At 40.7% G+C, this 20047-nt stretch overlaps 1 long non-coding RNA gene across 1 annotated transcript; it reads left to right on the top strand.

Moving 5' to 3' along the window:
* Positions 1 to 7508: 7508 nt before the first annotated feature.
* Positions 7509 to 17942, top strand: LOC115574868 (uncharacterized). Its single transcript, XR_003982578.1, has 3 exons — positions 7509 to 7582; positions 17518 to 17661; positions 17750 to 17942. It is a non-coding gene; the product is annotated as an uncharacterized LOC115574868 (long non-coding RNA).
* Positions 17943 to 20047: the final 2105 nt, after the last annotated feature.

The raw sequence follows: 20047 nt of genomic DNA, 5'->3' as shown, positions 1-20047 counted from the left end.
GGAGGACAGCTTTATCTTCATTCAAACATAGGTATACAACCAAATAAAATTTGAAAAATGGTTTAAGTAGCTCTGAAACCCACACATATAGATATTTAATGATAGTTGTAGTCAGTGTGTGTGTTACAGTTTTTCTCAATTGTTTACACACAAAAACTGGTACTTGAGACAAAATGACCACAACATGTAACTGATGCACCAACCCCCTGAACCAATTCTGCTAAACTACAAGCACAATTCCTGCTTTACACTCAAATTGCAGTTCTAAAACACACTTTTTTCAAAACACTACACACAATTCTCTGCATTTGGCCCAATTTTCATGAAGAAAATCTCTTGCTTTCACAAAGAACACTCTGTCATTCAGAATTCTAAAGTGAATTGCCCTACTATGCACACTGACTCATCACATGGGCAAACACCTAGACACCCTACAAAACACACTCATTCCACCAGATCAGCTCAGGTGCGTTGTCATTTGGGACAACGTAAGTTTCCACTGGGCTGCTCTGGTTCGTAACTGGTTCTCTGCCCACCCACGCTTTATAGTTGTTTATCTCCCTCCATTTTCTCCATTCCTCAATCCTATTGAGAAATTCTTTTCTGCCTGGAGATGGAAAGTGTATGACCGAAATCCACAAATGTGTATACCCCTTCTCCAAGCTATGGAAGATGCATGTGGATATATAGCAGTTGGTGCTTTTCATGGCTGGATTCTCCATGCTAGGCGATGTTTCTCTTGCTGCTTGGCCAGGGAAAACATTAGGGGTGTGCCAAAATATCGATACTACGATATATCGCGATATTTCATCTTGAGGTACGTTATCGATACACTGGTGCCAAATATCGATATTTAAAAATGTAAAAAAAAAAAAAATTCTTTTTTTTTTTTTGGCCCACCACCACCACCCCTCTTCGGAGGACAGCTTTATCTTCATTCAAACATAGGTATACAACCAAATAAAATTTGAAAAATGGTTTAAGTAGCTCTGAAACCCACACATATAGATATTTAATGATAGTTGTAGTCAGTGTGTGTGTTACAGTTTTTCTCAATTGTTTACACACAAAAACTGGTACTTGAGACAAAATGACCACAACATGTAACTGATGCACCAACCCCCTGAACCAATTCTGCTAAACTACAAGCACAATTCCTGCTTTACACTCAAATTGCAGTTCTAAAACACACTTTTTTCAAAACACTACACACAATTCTCTGCATTTGGCCCAATTTTCATGAAGAAAATCTCTTGCTTTCACAAAGAACACTCTGTCATTCAGAATTCTAAAGTGAATTGTCCTACTATGCACACTGACTCATCACATGGGCAAACACCTAGACACCCTACACAACACACTCATTCCACCAGAGCAGCTCAGGTATGTTGTCATTTGGGACAACGTAAGTTTCCACTGGGCTGCTCTGGTTCGTAACTGGTTCACTGCCCAACCACGCTTTATCTCCCTCCATATTCTCCATTCCTCAATCCTATTGAGAATTTTTTGTAAAGTGTATGACCCAAATCCACAAATCCACAAATGTGTATACCCCTTCTCCAAGCTATGGAAGATGCATGTGGATATATAGCAGTTTGTGCTTTTCATGGCTGGATTCACCATGCTAGGTGATGTTTCTCTTGCTACTTGGTCAGGGCAAACATTGCTTGTGATGTGGATGAGGTGTTGTGGCCAGACCGAAACAGAGGAGAGGATGCAGCATAGTTTTGTTGTTGTTGTTGTTGTTTTTTTACTGTAACTGTGTACAGTAAATTCTTCTGTTGTTTTGTAGGTAGACCGTATATTGTTGTATATGCACTTTGTGTTGGTTGGGATGTACACTGTGTACATTGTTTTTGTGGGAAAAATAAAATATATCTGTTACCGTGTATTTGTGTGTTCTGAGTATAAAAACAATATTCTCTTCCATTCATCATAGTGTTTTACACTGAGCACATCAGTGTTCAACTGGTTCTTATAAATGTCTATTCATTTGATGGTTTGTGTTTGTCATTTGAAAACAAAATACCATTTTGAGAAGAAATAACATTGTTTTGAATGTAAAGTTTAATTTTGCAGGAGAATTGAGGGGTTTTGCCCATTGTGTGTGTGATTTTTGATTTGTGTGTATTGTTCTGAGAGCATGAGGCATGCTTTCAGAAAATGTGTGTAAACAATCAAGAAAAACTGTATTCGTAACTGGTTCACTGCCCAACCACGCTTTATCTCCCTCCATATTCTCCATTCTTCAATCCTATTGAGAATTTTTTATAAAGTGTTTGACCGAAATCCACAAATCCACAAATGCGTATACCCCTTCTCCAAGCTATGAGGTGGAGTGCTGTGGCCAGACCGAAACAGAGGAGATCATGCTGCACAGTTTTTTATTTTTTTATTTTATTTTTTTACTGTAACTGTGTACAGTAAATTCTTCTGTTGTTTTGTAGGTAGACCGTATATTGTTGTATATGCACTTTGTGTTGGTTGAGATGTACACTGTGTACATTGTTTTTGTGGGAAAAATAAAATATATCTGTTACCGTGTATTTGTGTGTTCTGAGTATAAAAACAATATTCTCAAATATTTTACAACACACTTATGTATGTACTCACTGTAGTAAGTGTAACACTGAACAAAAAAGGCCTAAGTCATTATGATGAATGAAGAAGAAGTGTTTTCCATTCATCATAGTGTTTTACATTGAGCACATCAGTGTTCAACTGGTTCTTATAAATGTCTATTCTTTTGATGGTTTGTGTGTGTCATTTGAAAACAAAATACCATTTTGAGAAGACATAACATTGTTTTGAATGTAAAGTTTAATTTTGCAGGAGAATTGAGGGGTTTTGCCCATTGTGTGTGTGATTTTTGATTTGTGTGTAGAGTTCTGAGAGCCTGAGGCATGCTTTCAGAAAATGTGTGTAAACAATCGAGAAAAACTGTAATGGAAGTCAATGGGGCATTTTTGGCCACGAAGGTGGTTAGAGGGAGTATTTGTTACTACATAAAATATACTAATGCAATCAAATCAATTTTGTTGGTAATCTTTGATATATCAAAGACTCTAATCACCACTAAAGCCCCATCAGCCTACTACTTATTATATGGAAAATAATACATTTTTTGTGTTTTTTTTAAAATTAATAATTAGTAATTGAAATAATAAAACTGGCATTTAAAGGGTTAAAATCCTGAAAATTATTGAATATTTGATCATTTTGATCAGGGAACAAGTTGACTAAGGGATTCAAGCAAAAAAAAAAAAGCAGAAAAAAATATTGATGTATGAGTATTTTATGGCAGATTTTGTGCGTGTACATTTTTGCCATGAAGGTGGTTAGAGGGTGCAAAATGCATTACAGGAAAATAAAAGACATGTAAGAGTAAAGGAAACTGGATTTCAAAAATTTGACTTAAAAGAAGAGTTTCTACAAAAATCCTTTTTTTTATTTTAAGTTTTGGAGTGAAAATGAACAAGCACAGACATACATTAGGTCTAAGCCAAGAGATTCAGTTCAACGTCACATATACAATGGTTGTGAGATTGCAAGGCATTAAGGGTTGCTCAGCTAATTTCCAGGAGAGGAGGAAAAACTAAAATAAAAAAAATAAAAAAGAGAGGCTGGGGTAAGACAGTTTACATCCAGCAATTACCTCTTATAACTTTCCACAGTGTATCTCCAAATTACAGCAGCTGTTCAGCAGTGATGATATAAATAAGTCAACATATCCTAGACATGACAATTAGCAATTATAAACGTATGTACAGGGTCTAAGAATACACAACACAAAGTTTTTATTAATTCCCTGCTGTATTAAAATATAATAACCATTTCTTCCAATACTTGTTGAATTTCTTTATACAAAGATTCAGGGAGAAGGTAAACCTCTCCATGCCATATATTTCGGTTACTATCCCAATCTACTCTGATGTAGCTGGGGCTTCTTTAATCAGCCATTTTCTGGTAATGGCTTTTTTACTGCCTGCGAGCAGTATCTGAAAAAGGTATTTGTCATGTTGGTTAAGGTTTGATGGAATCTTACCTAAATATATTGTACTGAAGTCATGATTGATCTCTAAGCCAAATATTGATTTTATCACTGCTATTATTCCTAGCCTGTGAGGCCGAATTACAGCACAGTCCTAAAATTTGTGGAAGTGATCAGTCAAGCTGTTCCCGCACCTCCTCCAGCAGTGACCATGCTCTGGTTTGCCACTCTGAAACCATTTTATCTTTGGGGTGATGAAAAACCTAAAAATGTTCTTCTACACAAATTCTCTCCATTGACCTGAACTTGAAGTATGTGTATTACAAATGTTAAGCCAGTCCTCCTCTGTGAGAATAAGATTGGCTTCCTTTTCCCATTTAGATTTAACATATGTTGTAAAGTGACTCTTAGCTAATTGCAGACTTGAATACATTCTAGAAACCAATTTTCTGTGCAGATTGGATTTGTATCCATCAACAAATACATGAATCAGATTTGTTTCGCTTTCCTGAGAGATTCTGATATTTGTGTTGAAATGGTGCCTAACCTGAAGATATCTGAAGAAGTCCTGTTTTTTTAGACAGAAGGAGTCTGTAAACTGTTGGAAGCTGTGTATTCCTCTGTTGGAGCAGATTAGGCAGTATGCTGTAATTCCTTCGAAGGTCCATTGCTTATATCTTTCATCCATCTATGCGGGTTTGAAGTCACTGTCATGTGCCACCCATCATTTTTTTCCAATTTTAACTTTTTGCATTGTTTGAACCAAATATTCATGGGGACCTTTGCCCAACAGTTTAATTTCTCTGAGTGTATGGTGTTAGGAGATCTGTCCCCTATTAGCAATTGAGGAGGCATGTCTAGTAGGCTTTGATCCAAATCTTTCCATTTCGGAACATAGTGTGGGTTGCACCAGTTAACTAGATATCTGAGCTGTGCTGCCTTGACGTAACTCTCCAGACATGAAGAGATGTCCCCCCTTTTTCTTTGGGTAACTGTAATGTGCTAAATCTAATCCTGGGATTTTGGCCTCTCCAGTTGAATCCAGAAATCATTCTTTTCCACTTGTTAAACTGTTTAGAGGGTATTTCAATTGAGAAGGATTGAAAAAGATAAAGTAACAGTGGTAAGATATTCATCTTAATGATGTTTATTTGATTGTGCATGTCCAAAGGTAATGAAGTTCAACTTTTCTGATCAGTTATAATTTCCTTAGTAGTAAGGGAATAATTTATTGTGTAAATTGTAGATAAATCCTTTGGTATTTGGACCCCTTATGTACTTAATGTTATTTTCCCATTTGAGATTACACATTTTCCCTGGTGGCAACCCCTTTCAAGCAATGATCTGGAAAGATCGCCATTTATTTTGACACTGGCGGAGGGAGATTGATATAACATTTTCAAACATCCAATTACTATATTGTTAAATCCTGAACGTTGCAGCACTAGTATAAGTACAAGTATTTCCATCTCTTTGCTTTATGAATTTTGCCTTCATCTTCATTTGGCTGTCATACATTTTATTTACTTCTAGTTTTATTGTGTTTATTTGAACTAACAAGTGGGGGTTGTTGCATTCCATGTGTTTAGTTTATAAATATTTTCATTTGTCCAGTAAATCCTTTAACTGTTTCTGTTTTTCCTTTCTCTCTATTTAACCTCTAATTACAGCCTTGGCAGCATCCCATAAAGTACAAGGAGATATTTCCTCATTGTCATTATACTCCAAGTTATCTTTAAATTCCTGTTCGATATACTTCTTACACTGAGGGTCATTTAGAAGGCTGGTATTAAGTCTCCATGCTGTGTCTTTAGTTTTGTTATCTAAATGAAGTGATAAATACACACCTGCATGTTTGCACTGAGCCATATGCTCCATATTCTTGCCATATGTCTTTCAAACCAACCTCATTCAGTAATGTTTTAACTGTTAATGTCTCAGAATGTGTTCTTTTTTTAAATTGGTAGAGTCAACACCGGTTTGTAACTGGACTTTCCAGTCCCCACCACTGGACACCGGAGGATTCTGCAGGTATTATCCTGAATATCTTTTTAATAAATGTTTTATCATCACCTGGTGGTCTGTAAACATTAATCAATGTTACTTGTTTATGACCAGGATGTAACGCCTCTCCATATCAACGATCTGCGCAGAAAGCTGGGAAGTCACTCTATTTGAAATCAATGTTGCGACCCTTCTTTCGTGCCCATTTCTATAAGAAGAATACAGCGTGTTTTCAAATCCTAAGGTTTTTAATTTCTTGTGTTCTTTATGAGAGTGGTGGGTCTCCTGACAGAAAATCACATGTTGTTTTTCCCTCTTCATTTTAGCTATTAGTTTATTTCTCTTAACTGGATTATGCAACCCATTAACTTTAGAGTGACTACTTTATATTCCTGATGTGACAATTGTTTTTGGTGGCCTTTTGTGTATCCACTTTATGCTCCCTTATATACCTTAACCTATGAATTTCTGTCTGTGCAACAAAACATAACCCTAGAACTCTGAAATATATAAAAAGACTTCCACTTTTGAAGTTTCGAAATAACTTCGAAATAGGGATGGGAAACCTGCACTTACTGGAGGGCCCCTCCATGTTTGAACCAATACCTGTAGAGACTCGTCCTGGTTAAGGTCATGTGTTTTTGTTTCTGGGCTTTCTTTTTTATTTTGTAATACTTAACCTTTCCTCTCGTTTCAGGTGTCTTGACCTCCTGCCCTCATGTTCTCCATTGTGCTGATTTGTAGCAGCCCCACCCTAATTGTTTTCACCTGTGTCTTTGTCTCCACCTGTGTCTTTGTCTCCCCCTTCCCTTGTGTATTTAAGTCTTGTGCTTAGTATTTGTCTTTGCCTGTTCGTCACGTCGAGCGTCCCAGCCGTGTTTCTTGTGAGTTCCCAAGTCAAGCCAGCAGTTCTTAGTTTCTTTGTCAAGTTTTTGCCTTGCCTAGTGCATTAAATTTGAGATAATTGAATCATTCTCTGTGTGTCCAGTCGTGCATTTGAGTCCCTGCCACTGATTCCCTGTCAATACCATCCTCTCGTGAATATTTTTTGAACACACAGTTAGTGTTTTTTTTTTTCTTTTTTCCTATTTAGCTCCCAGACTTATTGGTCATAGCTTAAACCTAACTATAATTTCGAATTTTAAGACCCATTAGTGGCTGAACCATTTAAACAGATTCATTTATAAGAGCAATAAAACCCTGAACCTGTCATCACTGTAGATTCATGTCCTTCTGTTATGTTCAGATTATGGTTTTGTGTTTTGTATTCTCCTGCATTTGATGTCCATGTCTTTGTATCAGGTCCTTGCTCCACTGTGTCCTTTAAGTGTCTCTTTTGTTTTTCCCTCTGTCTGTAGTTTTGTTCCCTCCAGGTTTTCTCCTCTGTGCTTCCCCGCTCGTTACCTCACCTGGCCTCCTCCCTCCTCTCTCTCCTCACCTGTTCCTCGTCTGGTCATTAGTGTCTGGGTATTTAGTCTGTGTCTTACCTGCACTCCTTGTCCGGTCATTGTCTCTGTCTGCATCACCTCATGGATCTGTTCATGCCTCGGTCCACGTATGCTCATGCCTGTTTCCAGTCTCCCCATGGTATGTGTTTTTTGGACTCTGAGTTTTGCATTTTTGATTTGAACTTTGTTTAGCCGTGGTTGCTACTTTGTCTTGCCGTTTCTTTGTTACTTTGTCCTTTTGGTCTTGGACTTATTTTTCTTTTGCCCTCCTTGGTTTTTGTGGATTTCGGCTTTGGTTAATAAAGCTTGCTTTTTGTTTCCCCATACCCTTGCCTTCTGTGTGTAACTGCGTTTGGGTCCACCTCCTATCCCTTCTTAGTTTTCCCTTTAAACCCCGACTTGAGAGAACCCTGACAAAAACCCTGAACACCTTCATAGTAATTTGTGAATGATCTGTAACAGGAAAGTAATTCAATTCTGGATGTTAATTGCTGTTAACAGTTTTTTAGTTATATGTAAAGTGTGTGGATCCAGGAGCTCAGTCGTCTCCTGGATCCATTCACTTTACATATAACTTGTATCAGACTTTCTGTTAATGTAACTTGTAAAATGTGATTTGTTGCGACATCTATTGCATGTCTGTCCGTCCTGGAAGAGGGATCCCTCCTCTGTGGCTCTTCCTGAGGTTTCTTATATTGTGTGTGTGTGTGTGTGTGGTGTGTGGTTTTTTTTTTTTTTTTTCCCATTAACATGTGAAATTTTTCCTCACTCAAATCGAGGGTCTATGGACGGAGGATGTTGTTCACTCTACAGATTGTAAAGCACATTGAGGCAATGTGATTGTGATTTTGGGCTATATAAATAAAATTGATTTTGATTCATGTCCAGCAGTGTGAGTCAACAATTCCCTGTAAACTGACTGATCAGGCAGAATTTACTTGGGATAATTATGTCATCTAGTCATCCTTTTACTGAAGAGGAGCTCAATTGTCATTTGTGGTGTCTGCTGGGGCTTGGCTGTATCTTCTGAGCTTATCCCAAGCACGTTCATGGTGCATGCTACGGTTCCGATGACCTGCAGCTCTGGTTGTCTCCCAGAAGGATTTCCTTAGCCTCTCAGTAGATGTGGGTCCGGTGTAGCCAGCACTCTTGTTGGTGTTTGCGAGTAACCCGTTCTTCACCAGGGCCCGTATTCACAAAGAATCTTAAGGCTAAAAGTAGCTCCTAACACTCGAATTTAGGAGCTCCTAAAAATAATGGGCGTGTCAGTCGTAACTTTAGGACTCCTAATTTTTGAAAATAAGAGTTATTCACAAAACATTTTAAGCCTAAATGTAGCACCTAAAGTGTGGGAGACCTTAGAAGTAGTCCAGAGGACTCCTAACTCGCTAAGACCTGGTCACAGCCAAATGTTTTGGAGACGCTAAATAACAGGGAATTATTAAAACGATATCAGATGGACCACGAAGGGATTGAAGTTGTGGTTGAGTTGGTGAGGGACGCAATAACACTCCCAACCAACTGAAACAATCCAATAACGCCGCAGTTAAAATGTTTGGCAACACTCCGGTATTTGGCTACGGGGAAAATGCAGCTCTTTGCACGGGACTAGTATTACCTGGGGACCTCAAGTGATTTAGAAATTATCCCACCACGTCCGTGTTTCGTGCGGCGCATTCACACAGGATAAGCAAAGTCTGTGTTTTAACTCTAATTTACTGACATTATCCCCCGGGTCGATCGCACCGGAGCCCTTACTGGAGCAGCACAACGGTTAGATATGGATATTTTTTATATAATAACTGGTGAGCCTGATGAAAGATGGAAAAATGTTCCTTACCGCATGCTGCCATGCATGTAATCCATCTAATCATCTTTCGAGATTTCGCTCTTCTGATGAGCCTCCTGAATTTGCACCCAAAATGCTGTCAAAACTTGCATTCATAATTCCCAACGCAGCCTCCATAATTCTCGACCAGGAAAAAGGCAGAAAAAGGTGTGAAAAACACAAAAAACCTTAAGAAAAACAAATAACGACCCCAAATCACAGAGATGCCGATTCGCACTGGACTAATATTATCACATGAACTCTGTGTTTGGTGAAATACGTAATTTGCAGTGGAATTTTTACTTTACGAATTACAGACATCCGCAATTATTACAAATTACTGGAGGTTCCCACGTTATACTAGTCCCGTGTGAATAGGGCTTGCATTCCATCTATACACAAATTGTCTTTGACACACATTACAATATAGCCTACTGGACATTGTTGGGAAATGGCCCGGATCAACACACGATTCCTGAATTTTAATGGAGAGTGGTTTGACGCAGCTTTTCGAGCAAATTCCGTTTTTATTTATTGCCGTTTTTTTTTATTTATCTTCTAATTTGTCATTTTTGTCCGAAGCGTTTTTGTTTGGCGGGGGGTGGGGGGTGCACGTAATTCTCCCCATAAACACATTTCTTTATCCAATATCTTTTCATAGGCTTTGTCATGGGCTTGCAGGCAACTCCCTTATTTTCACTTCATGCATTGCGTAGCCTAAATGACTTTTCAATGGGCTGCCCTGTCACTCAACAGCCAATCACCGTTGTCACCGCTTCTAAGTGCGTCCTTATAAAATGACGTCATCCATAGCAACAGAGAGTTACTTCTAGTTTAGGAGTTCACTGTTTTCATAACTAAAAGTAGGTCTCAGCGGCTTTGTGAATTACTCTTAAGAAACAACTCCCACATAAAAACTTTTAGTCCGATTTAGGAGTACTCCTAACGTTAAGATAAAAGTCTTTGTGAATACTGGCCCAGGTTGCCCATTGCCATTATTATAAGTGACGGGGCCATCGTCAAAGAAGACCTGGAACTTTGATGGCGGGGGTGTCTGGAACCGGAGCCCCCTTTCTTTTTGCATTTTTCTGATGGGGGTATATTCCTTTCACTTCTTTGGGATAGTCTTGATCAAAGAAGACTCTTTTCCCGTTGGAGTGGTTCTCTCTTTTTTTTACAAGCCCAGCGCAGTATCAGTTCTTTGGTTCTGTACTCAAGAAAGTATATGACCATGGACCTCGGGATGGCCTTACTTGGTTTGGGCTCGAGTGACCTGTGGCAACGTTATATTCCAAGGTTGAGATGTAGGAGTGACAGCTCTGTTTTAATACATTTCTCTAGGAACTCCTACAGGTTGGCTCCCTTGGAGAACCCGTGTACGCGTATGTTATTTCTCCTTGAACGAGCTTCTAAATCGGTCAGTTTGGCCTGCATATCATCTTGAATTTGTACAGTCTGGAGAAGCAACTCCTGTGCTTCCGCGGTTCTTTCCTCAATGTCACACACACGCTGTTCAACCTCCTCGTCTCGTCCCGCTCTGTCTTTCAGCTCAGTGCCAGTTTCACTTAGGTTCTTATTAACTTCTTCCCTGAAGTTCCCCAGCTCTCCCTTCATCTATCTTTCAAATGTGTCACGGAAGTTGTTTAACTAGATCCTTACGTCGGAGCAAACAGCCTTAATTTCAGCATGTATAGCAATTATGCTAGCTTGCAGTGAGTCCAAATCGGCATGTTCGCCATTATCATCCATGTTGCTATCATCTGTTTTGGTTGTTGGTCTCTCATCTTTATCTTGTTTTTTAATTAATTAAATTAATTAAAAAGCTTTACCCCTAGTCCTCCTTTGTTTACCCCCCTCCATATTATTTTTCGCTTGTCTCGACGCCATACCCGGAAGTCTCAGAACTCTGCCTTCCCTCTTAAAAGGTTCATTGTGTAAGCTGTCCGTGATTTATCGGTGCCATAACTGGTGGGTTGTAAGTCGAATACGTGAACATTGTAACAGAAAGCTACCACAGGAACTATGCTCAAATGGGGGGGGACAAAAGGCCCACTGGCAGGGGGAGAAGAGGGTAGGGCAGAGCTCACAGCAGGAAAATTACTTACAGTGGAAGGTAGGTGAAGGTAAAGGATCAGGTGTGAGTCTCGGTGTGAAAGGTGGAAGGAGGAGGAGAGGTAGCTCAAGGTGGTGCTGGTTGACTGCATGGTGTGTAGATACTCAGGTGAGTGCAGGTCAAGGCTGTTTGCTGCAGAGGTGGTAAAGATGGTAAAACTCACCCTCTTCACAGTCTTTTCTCCTGTTTTTTTTCTCTCTCATTTTGGTGAATATACAAAGTAAAGTACATTATTATTCTATTTTAGTTCATATGGCTGTCCTGACACATTTTTCTCACTATAGCTAACAAAAATGAATAACACCCAACAAATTTAAGCTTTATATAAATATAGAAGCATTAAAAGATACAGTAAGTGATTTTGGACAAAGATGGTAGAATGTTAGGTCTCATTCCCAGGTAGTCAAATAATGCTTTGGGTTGGTAGGTCGGGCCACCATCTCACATATTGCACATTTAAACATTATAGATATACAGTATATGAACCTGTTACATAACCTAGGGGTTTGACTGTATGCACACAAACTCTATCTTCTATAGCTAACCCACTAAACTGGCTTCGCAGTACACCCCTCTGGTCCAACTCAGGGACCAACTTGTTACAATGTTGCATATTACCTCGTCCCCCGGCTTACCTCGCCGTCAGCTGGGGGACCGACGGACGAACGGACGCTCGTCACCGTCAGCCGGGGGTTTTTTTTTAAAGAGAAGACCGCAGCAGCCCACTAACACCCGATATAAAGCAGCTAACATTGAAAATGAGTATAGTGACGCTGAGCTAGCAGTATAGCGGCGCAGCGCCGCTGTTCCACCGTCTGGAGAGAACCCTGAGCTGGACACATTAAAGTGCATGAACATTAATAACATATCTTATGTAAACCAGGACAGTGCTTTCTGATACTGAAAAGTCAGTAGCAACTTGTTTTATGTAAACTTGGGCCCGTTTTAGTTTAACAATAGCTAAACAAAATAAGAATAACATCAAAATTAAATTAAATATTTGGCACATTTCAGTATGCAACCAATTATGTGCAGAGTTATGTTCACCCATCCAGTACCTGGGAAGTGGGAACATAAAAGTGCGCTGGGTCAACCTGGACACATCAAGGCTTATTAAATTTATATAAAATAAAATAAAATAAATGCAATAGATGCATGAGACGTTTTCCTTTTTATGGGTATTTTTTTTATTTTTCGGTCATATATCGTGATATATCGTTGATGAAATTTCTTGCAATATATCGAATACTGCAGATATCGTGATATTAAAATTATCGTGGGCCAAATATCGTCACAGTATCGAATCGTGAGTTACCCGTATCGTCCCACCCCTAGTGTTCATACAGCAGCATTTACAAGTGGACCAAAATGTGTTATGCGCAGGAAACTGCTCTCTAATTGGTCTAAATTTCGAAAACGAGGCAGCAATTCAGCTGAATTTAGCACCAAGCAGACAGGAAGTCAAGCACTGAAACAACAACAATATGACATCCGGTTACTTTTCAAAATAAAACACTCCATGTTTACACCAGCACACAAATCTCAAAAAAGAGACAAACACAAGCTCTTCTGCTGATCCTTCGGTCTGGAACACTTCGTGTTGTTGTTTTTATGACACAGACCTATAACTGCGGTCGCGAGTGATCGTGTGATTATCGCGGAAACTCCTTGGCCTCAAGATGCCAGTTGTCTACTGTACTGCGCCGTGTCCGACTCAAAACGCAACCGGGGTTTACCGACAGCGGATGGCAGAGCGAAACACCTGATCGGGCCGTAACGCAGCGGACACATATCCAGTGGAAATTTGGGGTTAAGCGCTGATGCTTCCTGCAGTTGGGTTGGATCATGTTCTCACCACAAACGAACTGTACCAGAGTTTGTTTGGAACAGTTGTTGTTTGTTGTTTTGGTCCGCACCCGAGTGCGATTGATGTGTTCACACCTTCCAAAACGAACTGCACCAAGGGGGTAAACGCTCCAGGGTTTGATTCAAAAGAACTAAACAAGGCAGGTGTGAAAACGCCCTAAGAATCTGTTTTGATCCAAAAGATCTAAATTCTGCAATAAAATGAGAACACCACCAACGTATAACTGTGGAGGAAATCACATCCTAACTAGTGAAAGCCAAATACTTCTCAGTCCTTGATGCTTGTTTTGGCTTCTGGCTAATTAAACTGACAAAAGCTCTCTCCTCTGCACATTTAAGAACCCATTTGGTTGGTGTCAATTTTAAAGACTGCCATTTAGGATAAACTCAGCATCAGAAGTTTCCCATAGGACAGTGAAGGAGGTTTTTGAAAGGACTGGATGGTTAAGAACACAAAAGAACATGAGGCAAGTTTTGTAACAAGCCAGGGTTAAGAATGTGAACTAAACCATAATAAATTAAATGGACTGGAAGGAATCAAATATATGGGACAGATTCTTTCAAAAGATGGATTGAAACCAGATGAAAGCAAGGTGGAGGCATAAAGAACATGCCAACCCTAGAATGCAAAAAAGACATGGAACACTTCCTGACATGGAGGAGACATAAGCCCTTTTTACACAGCGTATCTGCATTATCTCCGGAGCGGTGGTCCGCCAATTCTCCGCCGATGGTGATTCACACAGAGCGAAGCATCTCCGCTGTACCTCTGTGTAATTCACACAAAGCCGGCGCTGTGGCTCCTAAAGAGGCGTGACGGTACACGTCATGTTGATTAAGTTGGTGTTTCCCGGTGTCCCCCCTGTCAATCTAAACCCGCAGACAGTTTATAATCATATGGATGCAGTTATAATGTGTAGTGATTGACATCCTGACCCATCAAACATCCTGGAAAGTGATGAAGTTAAGTTTTTCGCACTAAATTACATAATCACCATCAGTAAACAGGAGGAGGTGTTTTATTTTCATCACAAACATTCGGTGAGTTAAAGTTTTTGGGCAGAAATGTGACGAAAAGTCAGTAGGACAGGCGGGAGGACAGACACTTCTCCAGATACAGCTGTGGTATTTTTTTCCTCATAAGTTGCCAAAGACAGTTACAGTTACTACATCACTTTTGTTTGGTCATGTAATGTTGCTTTGTGGGACATTTGTATGTATATTTGTGACATTTGTGAGCTCATGTATACTCTGTATTTAGTTGAGTGAAGGACCTGTGCAGTTATCAGACTTGTCAGACCGACGCTTATCCGTTCATACTGGTTCAGTTCGCCAAAACTGCGCCTCTGATACTACTTCCAGAGGCGGATCAGCGCCGCAGCGAAATTCTCCCCCTCTCTGCATCTGAAACTTTCACACAGAGAGAGGTGCGGAGAATTGGCGCAGGATCCCACATGCAAACGGCAGTGGGAACGGGGCTATGGAAAGATGGATGGTAACATATCTGGAGAAATGTATTCCCAATCTGTCTGATCACACAGCACCACTTGGAGATCTCACATCTCAGTTGATGCATCTAAGAATGGCTTAGGAGCAATGCTTCTACAAGAAAAAAAATCTTGTTGCATATGCTTTAAGAGCCATCAGTGAAACAGAACAGAGTTCTTCAATTTTGCCAAGGACACGTGTGTGTACACACTGCTGTCTGACAGTCAGAGAAAACAGGGTCGCTGCATATGCGGTCGACCAATTAGCTCGTAGAGTAGTTGATTTGTATAGTTTTTTATACTTTGAGTAATATTTGAGTTTTTTTCGTTTGTCTGTTGATGCACATGTTGTCTGCTGTGCTAGAAACCAATCGACTGGGTTAACAGTGTCTTGCTGTTTTTTTTTTTTTCTTCTAAACTCATGAGAGCGTCTTTGCCGGCTCCACCAGTGTTTGTTCTTTGTTTGGGTTTACATTTCTGGTCACTGTTTCTTCTACTGGATTACTTCAGGGGCGACTGTGGCTCAGGTGGTAGAGTGGGTCGGCCTTTGTTTGGAGGGTCGGCGGTTCAATCCCCGCCCGGCCAACTGCATCATGGTTGTTGTGTCCTCTGGCAAGACACTTCACCCACCTTGCCTCGTGTGAATGTGTATGACTGCTGTATGTTTGTGGTGGTGGTCGGGGCCGTAGGCGCTGAATGGCAGCCACGCTTCCGTCAGTCTGCCCCAGGGCAGCTGTGGCTACTATCGTAGTTTACCACCACCAGTATGACTGTGTGAATGAATGGAAGCTGGAACCCTGTCAGACGCTTTGGGTGTCTTGAAAAGCGCCATACAAATCCAATTCATTATAAAATGCATGTGTGTACTTCATCTTGGCCAGCCCTAAACAGTCAAGTACAAGTGTTAACATTAGTGTTACATTAGCATTACATTAACTCGTACAAAGGCACCTTGTGTAGATTGGACCACCTGGCTGAAACCCTGCAGAGTAGAGCAGACACTTTTAAAGGCATTATTTTAACAGAGGGAAAGCACCTTGAACTAGAGAGCAAAGTCTTCAATAGTGCCCCATCCCACACCCTTTTTTCAGACTAATTTCTACACATGTATCATCAAGTCATTGTTGGGAGTCTGCAACCTGGGTGACAGTTTTTCCATCTTCCAGAGCGGGTTAAACCTTCCGTGTGAAATCAAAAGTCTTGGTCACTCCTTTGGGATAGCTGAGGTGTATTGCATAATTCCACACATTACCAGAGAGGCATCAGCAAATCTGGGAGGCTGACCACAATGTCACTTTCAATGATGACAGGGATTTTCACAGGCTGGTAGTGAACTATACTTGTGTCGTTTCCACTGATGACTGTAAGGAGGGCCACTGCAACATCAGGCTCTGGCTCGACCTCGACCACCACCTGAATTAATGAAAGAGAGATAATAATAGCAAACTTATCTGTGGTTTCTACAAATATCAGAGTTAAATTGAATTATTTTTTAAACCCATTTTGACAATTTTATTTTCAATGCCATCCATCCATCCATCCATCTTCTTCCGCGTTATCCGGGGCCAGGTCGCGGGGGCAGCTAACAGAGCAGGGACACCCAGACTTCCCTTATTTTCAATGCAGATTTTTTATTTTTTGTTGACAAATTATTTCTCCTGTTCAATTAAGTACTGCAGGTCTACTCATAAACTAGACATTTCTATGAACTGCAAAACAATTTACTGTAATGTACTGCCATATTAACAGTTTTGTTTAGGTCACATGTTGGACTAGCACATTTGCCTGTAGATGTTGTTAAGCTCAATCTAAATATATCTCTTGCCACTCAGGTTCACCAGGAGCTCAACTGTAGAACACAGATCCTCCATCTTTCACCTCTTCACTCATAACGACTCTCATCAACATAGTTTGAACTAAAATATGAACAACTTACAAACATGACTAAAAGAGGATCTCATAAGGAAGGTGCAGTATATACTGTATATATATTTTAAATGATGACTGCAGAATCATAAATATAACCCTTGCATGAGAAAGTAGATGCAATTCCCTGGATTTACTTTACAGGTTTTCTGGGTCACCATATCTACTTTCTCATTCAAACTGTTATATTTTGAAAATTCAGTAGTCAGCTTCCAAAAATAATTAAGACCACCACTTCCTTATTTGGTATTCACTGAATTATAGAAAATAGATGTCAGCAACTTGATTCCCTAGGGTGTTGGTCATATGCAGGAACATTTTAAAAATGTTCAAGTCAAAGACTCCTGCTGCGCAACAACAAAATTTGTGGCGATATTTTTTGACTGCAACTCTTGGGAGTTTGTAAGTTGTTCATATTTTAGTTAGGACAATGTTTTTGTGAACAGACTACACATGAAGATATGAAAAACAGAAGATCTGTTTTCTAGACACAGGAATTCGCCGAGCAGTGAACCTAAGTGGCAGGAGACAGACTGATACTAAGCTCAAGAACAAGGTTTTATTAAACTTCTGTATCACTTTGAAAAAAACAGCACCAATCCAGTTCAGCTGTAGCGGGATGAAGGAAAACAGACCAAACCTCTCCAAATCAACCAAACTATTTGGATGTATAGAATGAACAAGGGTAAAACTTGTTCGTGTTTTGATGAACTGTTCACATAACAGAGTGGTACTCACTGTACAGGTTCTGAAATATCCAGACTTCCCCATGCCAATGCACAGGAAGTGTCAAGATCCCTTGTTCTGTGGTAGATTTTTGTGTTTTGGTGTTTTGTTTTCTGTTGTGCTTGCAGAGGTGCGGTGAGAGGCTGGGCAGAGTTTCTTGTCACTGGAGACACTGACACACACACACCTGCAGCAGGTTGGCAATCAGCGCCTGCTGATGAGCCCCGCTCTCCATGCTACCTGCTGCCAGATGATCACGTAAACTGGACATGGTATATGGCTCAGCCTGAATATCCTTCTAGAGATCAACTAGTGTTTTTGTGTGTTTCAAGAGTTAATACTCCTGTGTTCTGCTTCAAGTGTCCACCTGCGATCCAGCCCTGCCAGTGACTCCGCTTTCCAGCGACCCAGCTCGCCGCACCTCTGCAGCAGACAGACTGCCCTGCTTGCACCTGAAGTACCACACGCCAGACAGCAGCCAGTGCCACCATGAGCTCCCTTGTTGCCTCCTTCCATCTCTGGGACAGAAAGTCAGACCTGAGTAGCTTTACACCTCCACCAGCAGTCTCCTAGTTCTGTAAATAAATACCTTCCACATCTCCTTCTGCCTTGTGTCCGCTTATGGGTCCTACAAAATACTACCGAGCGTAACAGAATCACCCGGCCAAAGAGATGGACCCAGTGGATCCAGCATCTATCGTCCAGGCTCTGAATGCACAAGGTGCCCTCGTGGGGAGACAAAATCAGATGCTACAGCAAGTCATGGAAGCACTCCAAGCTCTCACATCCGACGTCACTCAGATGGGTCAACAAGTAAACCTGCTCACCACTTAACAAACTGCGCCTCCCTCAACCTCTCTTGCCACTATGAGTAACCCATCTACTTCTGAGCTCTGCCCAACCTACTTTTTCCCCAGCCAAGGAACCTTTTGTTCCCCCACCTAAGCATTATTCTGGCAACACAAGTTCCTGTGGTAGATTCCTGTTGCAATGTTCCCATGTGTTTGACCTTCAACCCAGCAGTTATGTCTGATTAATCACGCATAGGGTACACTATGAACCTGTTAAGAGGCAAGGCAGCACAGTGGGTAACAGCATTGTGGGACCGGGGGTTCAGTGGTACTTGAGTCACGCGCTTCTTTTGTGAGGGAAGAACCAGCTTCCCTTGAGCAAATCATAATAGATAATTGCCTTAGGGAGAGAATAAGGGAAAAAATCCCTCACTCTCTGCCTACACCTCGGAATATCTCACTTCCCACCTGGGCCCCTACAGCGCCCCCTGCTGTCCCGGAGGAACCCATGCAGATGGGGAGATCGATGCAGGTGATGGAGGAATGTTTCTCCTGTCTGTAAGTTGACTTTGCATCTAGAGTTTCAACGATTAATAGATGAGTAGATGAGTTGGCAACCATTACATAAGCGCCAAGTATTTTGATCATTGAATAATTGTTTCAACACATTTTTTCTTAAAGAAAAAAATGACCAAATTGTCTGATTTCAACTTCTTAAATGTGAATATTTTCTGACTTTACTCCTCTGACAGTAAGTTTCAAGTTTAAGTTTTAAGCAATTTATCCAAAATCCAAGTACTTTTCAAACTTTGAAAACACCACACTACAATTCAAGTGTTTTTGGGGAGTTCCAGCACTCATACAAACCCTATACCAAGTATACCAACTGCTCAATTACCAATTACCAACTGCTCAATTACACAGAGTAATAAATAAAGACACAATAATTTATTGATAAAGAACTACTCAACACTGGCAGTTCTGACAGTAGCTGAAGAGGCACCAGTTCACTTTCTGGGTTACTGCAGAGGTGCCCTTGAGCAAGGCACCGAATCCCCCATATGCTCCCCGGGCGCTGACGTGGCAGCCCACTGCTCCTAGCTTGCAGTGTGTGTGTGTGTGTATGTGTGTGTGTGTGTGTGTGTGTGTGTGTGTGTACTGACAATGTGCAGCTAGTGATGGGTTAAATGCAGAGGACTCATTTCAGGTGTGTTTGCATGTAGCATGGAAATATATACTGACAAATAAAGATTCTTCTCTTCTCTTCTTCATCACTTGTATGAGCCACTTAAGAGTCAACAGCAGTGAGCCGTCTATCTTAGATGCTGAGAATAGGACTTTATCAATGATACCATACTGCAGTTTGATCTACAGACTTGTCTGTGTGGCTGACAGCTCATAGGACCGAAGAAGTTCTACATACCTGGAGACATAATCACAAAACACATAAGAAACACTGATTCACATACTTAAAAAAAATGTATACAGTCTACCACCAACTCCAACAGTCAGAAACATTTCACAGACATTGAAGTTTGTACCGCTGACAGCCGCTGTGTGGACACCAAGACATGGCTAACAGCTATTTATGAAGTTAGCATGCTCATTGTGTTACCTGAGCGACAAAGGAAGACCCCAGAAAACTGGTGTCTTGACTGCTTCCTGTTTACACCGGCACGCACATGCCACGTGTACATGAATGGTCATGTGATATGCATTTTCAGGTGTATTAGTATGGACGGAGTTTGAGTTATAGTTATAGTTATAGAAGTTGTCTAGTATCATTGTTCAGTCACTGGAGGGAGTCGTGTGTGTGTGTGTATGTGTGTGACTCCCGTAGGAGGGTAACAATTTGTGGCTGGGGTAG

The sequence above is a fragment of the Sparus aurata genome, chromosome 2, assembly GCF_900880675.1.
Source record: "Sparus aurata chromosome 2, fSpaAur1.1, whole genome shotgun sequence".
In the NCBI taxonomy this organism is placed as follows: Eukaryota; Metazoa; Chordata; class Actinopteri; order Spariformes; family Sparidae; genus Sparus; species Sparus aurata.
This window is presented reverse-complemented; position numbering and strand designations above follow the sequence as displayed.